At 43.9% G+C, this 14,622-nt stretch overlaps 1 protein-coding gene across 3 annotated transcripts in view; it reads right to left on the reverse strand.

The window, feature by feature from the left end:
- Positions 1-14,622, reverse strand: part of SV2B (synaptic vesicle glycoprotein 2B) — a 155,332-nt gene that overhangs the window by 123,960 nt on the left and 16,750 nt on the right. Inside the window, exon 1 of one of the 3 annotated variants that reach the window (XM_031440510.2) lies at positions 9,075-9,215. The exons of the other annotated variants lie outside the window; for them this stretch is intronic. The gene's annotated coding sequence lies outside the window, so the exon portion shown is untranslated. Of the gene's footprint in view, positions 1-9,074; positions 9,216-14,622 lie in introns of those variants that run through there. 3 annotated transcript variants of the gene reach the window in all.

Here is a 14,622-nt window from a genome sequence, read left to right on the forward strand (position 1 = left end):
TATTCACTCCCTCCTCTCAAGGCTCCTTACAGTCCAGAAAATGCAGGTCACTTTAATGCGTATAATGAGAAAAAGAAAAGAAAATCTCAAAGAACTTACTCCTGAATCTGCTTGGCTTGTCAGAGTTAACATAGAAATCCTGGGGAATCCCTGGGACTCTTTCTGCACCCCAATATGCAGGGGTTAAAACCTGGACTCCACCTCCAAAGGCATCATGCAGAGCCCGGCAGAACTCTTAGACCAAATGTCTCTCTCCTCCTTCCCCTCAACCCACCTCGCCTCCCTGCTGGCATCTCAGCTCCTGACACACACATGCACCCTTCTGGGCTGTCCCTGAGTCCATTCTGTGTCTGTTACGCCTCTGGAGTATCTCTCTTCTTTCTCATCCAAAAGGTTATTTGTTCCACTGAAAGAGATTTTCTTTTCAAGATCAGAACAGAATGGACAGACTACTTTCTAAACACCGACTGAGCCTTTCTGCCAGAGGATGCAAGCACCGCTGGACAGCACTGTCAGCGTGAGGGCTTGGAGAACAGAACGCCTTCCTGGCAGCCTCAGACAGAGGGCACAGCATAATGAGCTTGTTCTGGACTGGCCGTACAAAGGGTGCAGCTGATCTGTCTCCAGCCTGGCCTCTGCCCAATAATTAGAACAGCCCAGCAATGCTTAAATTCACTTCCCACTCTCTCCATCCTGTCTCACCCACACTCTTCTCTTCTCTCTAAAGATAAAGCTAAGCACCCAGGGGAAGGAAGGGTGGAGAACATCTCATAAGCATCTGCCATGTGCTTAGCCAAGAGCCGGAAGCTTGATATTCATTCAGTCCTTCCAAGGACCCTCCAAGGTAGGTACAGTTATTGTCTCATTGTATAGCAGGAGGAACTGAGGCAGGCTCAGAGAGGTTGAGCCAGTTGCCAACATCACACAGCCAGTGATTGATGGAGCTTCACAGTTGAGACCAAGTCTTTCAATTCCAAAGCCCATGCTATGTGGCCTACAGGACAGAGGACCAGACTGAATTGCTCCACTGTAAACTCCTTGAGAACAAGAACTATTCTTGAAACATCTATCTCTCACAACATCCACCTCAGTGTGTGATAAAAAAATGAATGCATGCCTGCATGAACAATTTAATGAAATAAGAGATCTTCCTACTTCCTTCTTGAGATAGTCTGTAACCTGATTTGTGGATTACGTTTCACAATAAAGCCAAATGCAGAGAGACACCAGCACCCAAGGGAAGTCGGCTTTTGAAACAGACAGAGCAATCTCTGCCACACAATGTGAGAGCTACACCTGTACTATTTCTACTTTTCCACCACCTAGTATGAAACGATATTCCCTCTCCCGGTTCTCCACTTATTTATCTTGATGGGGATAAGTCTCGGTCTCCTTGTCTCTTAAACGGATTGGGAAGAAAGTATGATGTGTTGGCAATGACAGGGATGCTGACCAGGAGAGGTTCCAATCCCAGGAAAATCACACAGCCTCTGTGAACTTCAGTTTCCTTAACTTTCTTTTTTTTTAATTTTATTTATTTTTAAATTTGGGGGGGGAAGGTAATTAAGTTTATTTATTTATTTGTTTTTAATGGAGGTACTGGGGATTGAACCCAGGACCTTGTGCATGCTAAGCACGTACTCTACCACTGAGCTCTCCCCTCCCCGCCAGTTTCCTTAACTTTCCCGTGGGCTATTAGACCATTCTCCCTGCCTCACTAGGTAAGGAGGACCAACTTCAAAAAGCAGACTGTGCAGCCAATGGTGGGGTTGGGTGTAGCTAATGTGGTCAGCTGACTGTCATCCAAGAGTTTTCCCAGAGGGGTATTCTCTCGGTAAGGATAACCGTGGTAGAAGAATGGCTTCGCAAACGTGTCCGTGTCCTAATCCCTGGTGCAGACATTACTTTACGTGGCAAAGGCACTTGCAGGTGTGATTCAGTTAAGGCTCTTGAGATGGGGAGGCCACACTGGGTTATCTGAGTGGACCCGTTTTAATCACAAGGGTCCTCATAAGGAGAAGAGGAAGAGAGAAGAATTGGACTCAGAGAGAAATCTTAAAATGCTAAGCAGCTAAATTTGAAGATGGAGAAGGGTCCACCAGCCCAGGACTGCAGTTGGCCTCTAGAAACTGGAGAAGGCAAGGGGAAAAGTTCTCCCCAGGAGCCTCCGGGAGGAACGCAGCCCCGCCGACACCTTGATTTTAGCCCAGGGAGACCCATTTCCAAATCCCACCTCCTGGACTGTAAGACAATAAATCTGTATTATTTTCAGCCACTAAATAGGTGGCAACTTGTTACAGCAGCAATAGGAAACGAACATAATATCCCACCCCAAACCAGGTTTCCTCAGCCCTACAACACAAGTCTGTCTCCCATGACCCAAGGACTCCAGATAGCAACCCGAATGCTCGACTTATTTGCCAGGAGACATCTACATCTAAGACAGAATCCTCATCCTGGCACCACCAGCACCTCCTCTCCCATTAGGCAGGCCAGCATGGGAGGCCCATCCGTACCTGGAACGATGCTGAGAAGCACAGAATTGGAGCAAACAGAGGCAGATGAGTCACCCTGCTCCCAGTCTCCAGCTCAGAGCCCGCTGCCCACATGCCCCCAGTAGGCACAGCCATGCCAACGCCCGTTGGCTGGAATGTCCTCTTTCTTGGGCAGTGCTTGGAAGGCACTGCCAACATCGCCTTCTGAGAAGCTCCTTTTTCTAGGCATCCTTGGCTGACCAACACCTCTTAAGAATGTTAGATGTGTTCTTTCTTTAGAATTGTGACCCTTAAATAAGTAATACATTTAAAGCACTTAGAACACAGCAAGCACTCAAGTATCAATGATCATTATTATTATCGTTATTATTAATACATTCAACCCAGTTATGTCCAAGTCCCCTGGGACTGGGGGGCCCTTTCCTCTCTTCAAGGTGACGTCATTTTCCCACTCTGCTCTTTACATCTGGTGTTAAATTTCCAAGTTCTTGCAGGAAGCCTGTGTCCTGACTGCACAGTGCTGATTATACAAAGACCAGCTGGGGTCACTGATGGATGATCTGTAAGATCCTTTCCAATAAATGAGAAAACGTATGTGAATCTGCGAGTACAGTGCCTAGCACAGAACAGAAACTCAGAGTGTTTATATCCTCCCTCATTCACGTGGGGTTAAGGGCTGAATTGTGTCCCCTCAGAATTCATACGTTGAAGTCCTAACCCCCAGCACCTCAGAATGTGACTGTATTTGGAGATGGGGGCCTTTAAAGAGTTGATTAAATTAAAATGAGGCCCTCAGGGTGGAGCCTGACCCATGCTGACCGGCGTCCTTATAAGAAGAGATCAGACATACAGAGGGACAGCAGAGGTGCTCACACAGGAAAAGCTTGTGAGGTAGCACCACAGGGCGGCCGTCTGCCAGCCAACGAGGAGGCCTCAGGGGAAACCAACCTGCCACCACCTTGATCGCAGATTTCCAGCCCCCAGAACTGTGAGAAAATTCTGCATTGTTTAAGCCGCCCGGGGGTGTGGTGTTGTGTTACAGCAGCCCCAGCAAACTCATACCCTCCGCTTTCAAGAACAAATGACGTCTGTATCTCTGGACAGCACGACGCTGCAGTATGACCTAAACAAGTCCCTGATCCCCGTGCAGGCCTGCAAGTCTCTGTGTTGCGAGGTGAGGATGCACATTTTCCCAGCAGGACTTGGCTGCTGTGCCTGGCCCGCAGGAGAGGGCGTCTCACCTCCTGAGGAAGGAGGTTTCACTAGTTTCTCAGGCCCCCCAAGAGCCCTGCACGGGGAGTCGTGCATCATCGGAGAGCATTATCGTAGCCTCGCAGAGGGAACACCACTGGCACCTTGGATACGGAAAACTAAAATCGCAAATGACAGATTCGTGACTCCCCTGAGGGAATAAATAGCGAGAACAGATGGGCCCCTGAGGCTGGGAGATTTCATTTAAATCTTAATCACATTTTGATCATTCAATGAAGGTGGTGAGAAAAGAATAGCAACCCAGGACCGGCAAGCCAAAACACAGTTTGCTCACCCTGGTCTCAACTCAGGGTGATTTCTTCGGGAGAAGAGGCAGAGCAAGGTTTCATGGACAAATTATTTCCTGAGGGGCTTGAAGTATCATCTCTGAACCGGTAAAGCTAAATGCTTTTTGCACTCCATTTTCCCTACGCACCTCTTTTGGACACCTCTCTGAGCAACAGTCTTGTACGCATCCTAGGTGACTTCCAGGTAAAGGAGTAACCTATGGACCTGCAGGGAACACAGACCACCTGTGCTGAGGGCTCAGGCGTGTCTCCCCCACCCCCCGCCACCGGGGGATGGCTTACCTAGAGAATCCAGCCTGTTCCCAATTAACCTCCCCTTGCTCCTCTCTGGAGAATCTCCGTGAAGTGGTGCCCAGTACAGAGAAAAGAGCACTGGACAAGGAGTCCAAAGGCCTGGATCACAACCCTATCACACACCAACTAGGAGATGCTGGATGAGTGACTCAGCTTCTGTGCCAAGTGGGAATAGTACCCTCTACCTTGCAGGAATTTCTTGTGAAGGGCACAGGGGCCCGTGAGTGTTTACTGCATGGATCTTGACTTTCTAGGTTACTCCTGGATAAACAGCGCAGGCTCTGTGGTTTCATGGCCCACCCACACTGTCTCCTCCTGAAGCTCTTATTGAAATAGGTGTCTCGGAAAGTGCAGGGCTAAGAACAGATGAAAGGTTGGGGAAGATGAGCCCAGATGCAAAGTATCTTAACTAGGTCATCCAGCTTTGTTAAATCATTCAGAGAGACAAGTGACTGAAGCAGCAGGAAGGATGGAAGGGGAGCCAGAACGGGGGGAGTGGGGAGTGCCGTCGAGCTCTGCTGCCAGTGTGCTGGCAGAAAACACGCGGGGGACTGGTGTCCAAGTGGCTCACAAGGCATAAGGACGGAGCTGAATCAACCCACCAGGAGAGAGCTGAGCAGGTAACGATGATTCAGACATGGACATCAACCTCCAGCACCCCTGCTTTCCCAACTGAGTCCTCAGGGAGGATGCTGGGGACCCCATTTGTGAACATCATGACTTCAGTCTTGATAGAGGGGAGGGAGAGCATCTTTGAGAAACACCTACTCTGAATCAGGCTCTGTGCTCTCCGTAACCAGCATCCACAGCACCCTGGCCTTAAATCAAGGAAATATGTTTACAGAACCTGACATCGTGGGAGTTTAACAAATGGGGACTGTTCAGCCCACACAGTCTTCTTAAGTCAGACTCCTGGAGTCAATGGACAAGCATAACTTTTTAAAATATTAATACAAACAGATGCTTTTTTGAGGTGGGTGGAGAATGAGAGGGAGTGGCAGAGAGGAAGTAATTCCCTGACTGAGCTGAGGACCTACGTGTTACAAGAGAGCTGATGTTCTGATCTCACTCGCTTCCATTCAAAAAAAAAAAATTTACATCTATTTTATCACTATTTTAAAAATATTTTATTTATTTATTATTTATTATATTATTTAATTATTTTGTGGGGGGAGGCAATTAAGTTTATTTATTTTTAGAGGAGGTACTGGGAATTGAACCCAGGACCTCATGCATGCTAAGCATGCACTCAGCCACTTAAGCGATACCTTCCCCCCAACTTGCTTCCAGTTTTAAACCAACTCTCTTCCCTCCCAGCTAGTGGGTGCCCTGTTGGATCTGCCCAGCTGTTGAGTCCACACTCAGAAAGGAAATTAAAAATATAAAAAGGTAGGAAATTGTGAGAGGATAGGACAGATGTGAAAGATAAACGAAGTGGTACCCAAGAATTATGGGTGACCTAGAAGGAAAATGAAAACAATGGAAACAGAAGCAATCTTTGAAGCTTCGCTCTGTCACTGGGCCCCAGCCCTTGGCTGTGCATCAGGATCACCAGACAGTTTCTCAAAAAAATTCAATTTCCCAGTCCCAACCCTAGAGTCTGGCTTAAGTATTCTCAAGAGAGTTAGGAAATTGGCTTTTTAAAAAATAAACTCCTCAGCTGATTCTGATATACAGCCAAGATTGAGAACCACAGCACTAGATGAAAACTTGCCTAACGTGAAGAAAATCTGGACTCTTCAAATCAAGGGTGTTTACTAAATTCCAAGTAAGGTCAGCCCTACCCTGACACTTTTTAATTTCAAAGAGAAAATTTTAAAATAAGTTATTAAAGGAAGGACAAGAATGAGTATGTTCATAGACTATTTCCCTGCCACTTTAAACTGCGAGAGATAATGTGCAGGAATCTTAAGGGAGGGGATATACTGTAGACGTTAACAGCTCAGACTCCAGAATCAGAAGGCCTTGAGTCAGTTTCTCTGCCACTTACTATCTGGATCATCTTGGGTAAGTTGGGAGGCTTAAATGATGTGCTGCATTTAAAGGATCCAGAACCCAGCACATATTAAGTACTCAGTAAGAGTTAGTCTGTATTATTTTATTATTTTAATAGTTTCATTATTTTAAAATACAAAGCTTTATAGGGAGGCTGAAAGTAAACACTGAATAAATAAATACACCATGTTTGTTAATGCCAATTCTCACCAAATTACTTTGTAATGTGTTTATAATAGCCAAGACGTGGAAACAATCTGAACGTCCATCAACAGATGATTGGATAAAGAAACTATGGTGTGTGTATATACACACACGTATACATACAATGGAATACTACTCAGCCATAAAAAAGAATAAGATAATGCCATTTGCAGTAACATAGATGGAACTGGAGAACATGATATTAAGTGAAGTAAGCCAGAAAGAGAAAGAAAAATAGCATATGCTATCACTTACATGTGGAATCTAAAAATATGGGACAAATGAGCCTATTTACAAAACAGAAACAGACTCATAGACATAGAAAACAAACTTATGGTTACCAAAGGGGAAAGGCAGGTGGGGAAGGACAAATTAGGAGTTTGGGATTAGCAGATACACAGTACGATATGTAAAAAAGATAAACAACAAGGTTCTACTAAATAGCACAGGCAGCTATATTCAATATTTTGTAATAACCTACAGTGAAAAAGAATATGAAAAGGAATATCTATGTATAACTGAATCACTATGCTGTACACCAGAAATTAACACAACACTGTAAACCGACTACACTTCTATTTAAATAATTAATTAATTAATTAAGGAAAAATTTGTAGTATAACTACATAAATACAAATGTAATTTGTAATGGAATTAAACTGTAATTGCTATCCAAATTCCAACAGGATATTTTTTAACCTGGTGTGATGAGAAAAACAACTTTTGTTGTTCTGAGTTGTTGCCTAGGCATTTTATGGTGTGATAACCCTGCTCACACCCAGTGACATTTAGTAAGACATTTAGTAAGAATTGAGTTTAGGATGCCTGACATAAGTTCCTGCTTTGCTTTTCCCAGGATACCCCTTAAAATAACCACTTAGAATTAAGCCCACAAAAAATTAGTGACCTCCACCCTAACCACCTTATAAGTAATAAGTGTTTCCTACTCTGCTGTCTCCTGCCGGATCATAACCTGGGATGTAAGACTGCCCTCCTTGTCCATTGGGCCCCCTCATCTCCTTTGTGCGGGAGTATTGAAACTATTCTTTCAATCAAAACGACCCCTTAGGCTCCCCTTCCCCAAAGTGGGGCGCTCGATGCTGAGGGAGCCACCTGCTGACTCTGTATGGGAGGCCCCACCCCCTCATTCAACAGGTCATAATCTTCATATTCTTGATTCAATACACCAGCTCTGGCTTCTCAACACACTTGGCAACATGATTCAGTAATTCATCTGGAAGGATAAGTGAATGAAAACAGCCAAATAATATTTTAAAAGTAAGAATGAAGAGGGATTTGTACCTCTAGACATTAAAACATAACATAAAACTATAAGTACATTAGTTTGGCACAAGAGACAGAGAGATCAAACAAAACAAAATATACAGGTGGCTTTTCAAATCACTGAGGAGAGAAGGAATATTCATTCGGTGGTGCTGAAGGAACTGATTAACAGCAGTGAAAATGGACTGAATAGAGATGGATCTCTACCTCGCACCGTAACTCATAATAAAGTGAAAATGATTAACAGCTCATGTATAAAATTAAAATAATAAAAACATTCAAAATTTACAGGTGAATACTTTTCTGATTTTAGGGTAAGGAAGGACCTCTTAGGCATAAAAAGAAATTTTAACTGAAAGCACTGGCAATGTGAATATATGAAAACTATAGACTGCTACATGGAAAGAAGATCAAAAAAGTGCAAAATTGAAGGCAAACAGATTGGCGAAATGATTACAGTAATTATGAGGGTCACTGATTTAATAACTTCAGTATACACAGAGCTTTTACTGACAATATGGAAAACACTAACACTCAATTTAAAATGGACAAGGAACAGGGAAAGACAATGCTTAGAAGAGGAAATACAATTAGTAAGCAAAAGTGCTCAGTCACATTAGCAATCAAATACATGAAAAGGAAAATAAGATATTTTCTCAACTAACAAACTGAAAATGGTTTTTTTTAATAATAATGCCACAAGCAAGGATGCATTAAGAGGGCATTCATACATTGTTGGTTTCAGGGCAAATTAGCACAAACTTTCTGGAAAGCAACTTGGCAGCATGAATAAAGAGCTTTATAATTCGTACGTTTTCCTGTTTTCCAAATCTTATTCAATAGCGAGTTCTACTTTTCTAATCAGAAAAAAAAATTAATAAGCAGAAGGAAACCAATTACCTGGATGGCCAAACTTAAATAGCCCCTAATTTCACCAGTAGATTTGGGTAATTTCAAATTCCCTTGCAAACACAAGTCTTGGAATAAGTCACATTTTGTATATTGTATTAGTTTGTAACAACTGGAGCCAGAATTGGGATTTGTCACTTGCTAAATTCAGGCAGCTCACCAAGAGGCCCAGATCTAAACAGGAGAACAAATGAATAGCTCACAATAGCTTTGTACTCACATCTCAAACAAGAGTGCCTTAGGCACATCTTACCTCCTTTCCTCATCCACTTTAGCCATTTAATATCTCCCTGAGATGAAAAAAAAGATTTACCATGAAAAAGATAGCTCTTACCATTGGGAAAATCTCGCTCCCCCCAGAAATGCCAACCCTTTGCTCCTTGCAAAGAGGTGCTCTGTATCAGCATTTTATTTCTGTGTTTTGGACCCCGCCTTATCCTAAAAAGTGGAGCATCCTGGCTCCTGCATCCTGCAGAGGATTCCATCTGCCGCTGGCCGGACAGAAGCTGGGGATTAGGAGGAAAAGCTGGGAGCCCCAAGCGGATCAGCCAGCGTGCCCACGCCCCCCAGGCCTGCCTCCTTGCAGAGAGAGCTCATTAGCCAGCGCATAAAATGTGTGAGGCTCCCAGCAGAGCTAAGGGAGGTGGGAAGGAGCTAAGAAGAGGAGCCAGGAGTGGAGGAAGGATGCAGATTGACTTTCTTCATTCAAACAGGAATGTGAGTGAAGCATAATAACAATAATTATTAGAATAGGGAGCTGTCCCTCCCCGCCATTGCTCTGGTTCCTACCGCCCCCACTGATGCCGGTGGTTCCTGTGTACGCTGTTGCCTTGCAGCAATGTTCAGCCTCTCTTCAGTGCTGAGGAGCCTCTCGGAGAGGAGCAGTGGGGTCCCACTTCACACCCACCAGCTGGCCACACATCCCGCCACTTCTTCAAGTAGATTTCCCCCTGTCGTGATTCAGCTACGACTTGGGCAGCCCTGGTGCCTCTGCCCCTCCCTTAAGCGTCATGCTTCCTCCTGAGGAGCCCTCTGCACCTTCCAAAGCCCTGAATGAATGGAATAGAAAAAGATTCTCTTCTTCCCTTAGCGCTGTACAGCCATGAATCTTTTTCTGCTAATATAGGCTACTCCATTAAGCCAACTGCCTACCAAATGTTTCAGACTAAAAGTAGGCACCAGGCTCGATGTCTTCATTGCCCTGAACTCCAGGGGACACGTCAAGCCCTCCAAGTCCAATCCACTCCATCAGAACCACCAAGGAGTGAGGCGTCTGCTGGCTTGCAGGTCAGCAAACACTCAGCCAGGATACAAGATGCCCCATGTCCCCTCCTTGCGAGCATCCCCACAAGGGAGCCTCTCAGAATCCCTTCACTTGACTTTGTGGGGAGCGAACAGTCTTTGACCTCAAGCAAGTTCTTCCTATTGGCCAGGATTCCAAAGATCATGCCTTCCTTTCCATCTCTACACTTACATTGACCTGACAGCTTAGAGTTGAGGGCTCCAAGGTCAGTTTTGATACTTCTTGGAAAGTCACAAGGTATCCCAGCTATTTGTGGCTCACCTTAAAAAGCAGAGTACCTAAGACTTCTTATTTTCAGATTTGCACTCTGACTGCATATTCTGGGACAACAGAAAAATGTGTCTCAACATCCTGTTACATAATTAACTTGCATTAGTAGCTTAAATTATTATTCCTAATTCTTCTCCCCCATATAACATGATTATAATCCACATTCTAAGCCACATGTTGCACCGTTTTCCACTGTGAGAGGAGTGTATTTCCCCAGCTCACTGATGTTGGGTTTGGTCATGCAGTTTGCTTTGGCCAATGAAATTTTAGCAACATGATGTGCACAGAGGCTTTAAATGTGTTTTTACAGTTTGGCATCCCTCATGTCCCCCTACCATTTGCCATGAGGACATGTCCCTTAGCAGCTGCTAGCAGCACCCAAGTAGCTGGATGAGAGGCACATGGAGCAGACCTGCATTTGACCTACAGCAAGAAGGAGAGCCACTCCAGTTGACTGGCAAACTCATGAGTGCGATGAATAATGTTACTTGTATGAGCCACTGAGATTTGGGGGGCTGTTTGTTATGCAGCATTATTATCCTCATGCAGCAACAGCTGATTAATACACTGGCTCTCTGCCTAACATTATGCTGAGCACTGTAGTTCCTCACTTACTTTATTTCTCTTAACAACTACATGTGATCAAGCACTATGAATATTATCTTTATTCTACAGAGAAGGAAATTGAGGCACAGAGCATTTAAGCACAATTAGTACATGAAGGAGATAAGCTTCAAGCCCAGTAATCTGACTCCAGAGCTTACACTCTAAACACCATGGAACAGAAACAGAAAGAGACAGAAAGAGAGAAAGGCATAGCTCTGTGCTCTTTGCAATCTGTACTCTGGGCTGACCTTGGGCTCAGAGCCACAGTGGTTCTTAGCACAAGCCTGACCAGATCCCAAGAGCTGAAACAACTTTTCTAGCTCTGTCAGTGCGTGCAAAGAGAATGAGACAGGCTTCCCTTCCAGAATGCATGACCCTTCCCTGAACTTGGAGGCAGGGAGGTCCCATGGGGAATTCTAACCAAGGAACAATTCTGCCTTTGTGAAGAGTAGTCGTCCAGCGTTCTGCACGGGACTGTGCAGCCCACCGCATTCTCTGCCCTGTTTTTTATTTTCTCTAAGCAAATAGCTCTGGCTTTTTCTTTTAAAAATGATTACACAATTGTCAGCTGCTGGGATCACACAAATAACCCGATACTAGCAAAGCGAGATGCTGTCCGGTGTTCAAACACCACCACACAACAACAAAGCAGCCTGGGGCGGGGGCGCGGTTCTCATTCCCAGGCTGCAAACAGAAGCAGCACAAGTGAAAACCACCCGCTCTTTCCCAGTTTGAGGAGAACAGAATGGCAGGGTGTTTAGTCCCAAGATGGATTTTTTTTTTCTCTTCAACTTTCAAGATGCTCTGTGCACAAGGAGAATGCCAAGTCACGTTCTTTGGCAGAACCATCAGTGTGATTCAACAATGCACTCGTTTCTTTAACCCAAGTTAGTATCCCTGATGGGCAGCAGTGGGGCTTATGGGTCTTAACCAGTTATAGACAAGCTAGAAATTCAGAGGGAAAGGATGGTGTCTTCCTTGCCTACCGTTAATTTGCTGAATAGACTGACATAAAAGGGATTTCAGGGGTGGAAGGGAATCCATCTTTGAATTTTGCAGATTTTAATACTTAAAATGCAAGAATAGGGCAAGCAAGGACAGGGTTATGAAAATTGGAACCCCTTAGAAAAGAAGGGAAGATGAAGACATAGCCAGACTTTAAAGCCTGTGACACTCACCAACAAAGCTAATACTTTATCATCTTTATTTCAGCAAGAGAAGTCAGCACAGTGTATGTGGCAGATACCTGGAGTTTCCCTGCCCAGCAACTGTGTCCCCTTCTTTTGGTAACAAGTCCTCTGTTTCCCTTTGAGGAACTCCCCTTCCTCACTCCCTGTGGGACTCAGAGGGTGGCCTCTGGTATATGGATGTGACCCCAGCTGGGCCAGGCAGATTTCCTTCATCCCAAAATGGGAATCTTAAGCTGGGCACACAAAGCCAGAAAACAAGTGGGGGACTCAGCCCTTTGAGGGTGTTTCCAAACAGCCCAACTATTAGCAAGGGGGCAGGCTGGACTTTCCACAGACAGACCAAAGATTCCCCAGAATGCAACACGGAATTGACATCAGTACTCCAGCCATCCACTCCATTGTTTTGCTTCTTCAGCTAAGCTCCTCCTGAATCCTTCATTAAACAATAGAACAGAGCAGAGGAGTCCAAGCTGGAAACAGGGGCTCCGATCATACCTCTGCCACAAGAAATAATAAGTTACCTCCCCTGTTGAGGCCTCAGTCTCTCTCTCCATAGTACTCACAGGCTGGGATTAAATAACCACAAAAGAGCCTTTTGTACTGGGTCAATAAAAATTTGACCCCTCGAAGCTCTGGTTCTTGGCAACGCAAAACTCACATTGTCAGGGACAGTGAGGCCTGGAGTTTAAAGCAGTTAATCCCTGGGCTAGATGACTCAGACAAAGAGGATTAACCCTCAGACGAGAGAGTCATCATCCAAATATAGAGCAATCCCAAGCATACACATTCGAAATGGGGAGCACCCCCACCTTCTCTTGCAAATTCTTGTTCTCTAACCCTTTTGGCGAGCTGATCGATTAACCCTCCAGCACCCCAAGGTGAAGGTGTTAGACCCCCTCCATGATCCTCCATCACCTTCCCAGTTCTCCAATCCAGAGTTACAGCATTTCTCCTTTGAAATACACAGATCTCTTTCAGGTACTCCAAGTTTGTTACATAACTAACCAATGAGCACCTACTACGCCAGGGACTGTTAGACGCCAGAGCTACAGAGGGAGACAAGGTGACACAGTCCTAGCTCTCGGGGAGTTTCCAGTCTGGTGTGAAAATACCCACTGAGTGCCATGTACCCTAGACAACCATCATCTCCTCCACAAATGCCCCTCAATTCCCCCTGGGATTAGATCTTACTATGACCATTTACAGATGAGGGAACTGAGGCTCTGAGAAGTTGAACAACTTGCCCAAGGTTATGCAAACTGTAAGTATCGGACCAAGCTGCTTGGTCCTAAAATGATATGAGACATAGAGTGTACAACACCAGGAAGGAACCCTAAGGTAAACTACAGACTTTGGGTGATTATGATGGCTCAATGTAGGTTTATCAGTGGTAACAAATGTACTAATCTTGGGGGAGATATTTATAGTGGAAGAAGTTATGTATGTGTGGGGGCAGCAAGATGGGAAATTCCTGTACCTTCCTCTCAATTTTGCTGTGAACCCAAAACTGCTCTAAAAAAATTAAAAATTTTTAAATGAAAGCATCATTTGTAAATGGAATCAATCCCAATTACAATAGCATCAAAAAGAATAAATACCTAGGAACAAATTTAATCAAGGAGGTGAAAGACTTCAGTGTTGACAACTATAAGACGTTAATGAAAGAAACTGAAGAAAATACAAACAAATGGAAAGATATTCCGTGTCCATGGATTAGGAAAATCAATATTGTTAAAAACTGCAGGCAACTTCAATGCATTCCCTATCAAAATTCCAATGGCATTTTTCAAAGAAATAGAACAAATAACCCTAAAATTTGTATAGAACCACACACACATAGAAAAAAAAACCTGCATAGCCAAAGTCATCTTAAGAAAGAATAACAAAACTGGAGGTGTCACCACCCTGATTTCAAACTATATTACAAAGGTACAGTAACCAAAACAGTATGGTGTTGGCATAAAAACAGACACATAGATCAATGGAACAGAATAGAGAGCCCCAAAATAAACCCACACATATATGGTCAATTAATTTACAAAAAAGAAGCTAAGAATACACATTGGAGAAAGGATAGCCTCTTCAATAAATGATGCTGGAAAAACTGAACAGCCACACGCAAAAGAATGAAACTATCTTACACTATATGCAGTAAGTAACTCAAAATGGATTAAAGACTTAAATGTAAGACCTAAAACCATACAATTCCTAGGGGAAAATATAGGTGGTAAGCACCTCGACACAGGTCTTAGAGATGATTTTTTTTAATCTGACACCAAAAGCAAAGGAAACAAAATCAAAAACAAACAAGTGGGACTACATAAAACTAGAAAGGTTTTGCACAGTAGAGAAAATGATCAACAAAATGAAAAGGCAACATACTGAATAGGAGAAAATAATTGCAAATCATATATCCAATAATGGGCTAATAACCAAAATATATATTGTATACAATACAATATTATTCAGCCATAAAAAAAGAATGAAGTCTTGCCATTTGCAACAAAAAGGAT

This window comes from Camelus dromedarius, chromosome 29 (genome assembly GCF_036321535.1).
Source record: "Camelus dromedarius isolate mCamDro1 chromosome 29, mCamDro1.pat, whole genome shotgun sequence".
NCBI lineage: Eukaryota > Metazoa > Chordata > Mammalia > Artiodactyla > Camelidae > Camelus > Camelus dromedarius.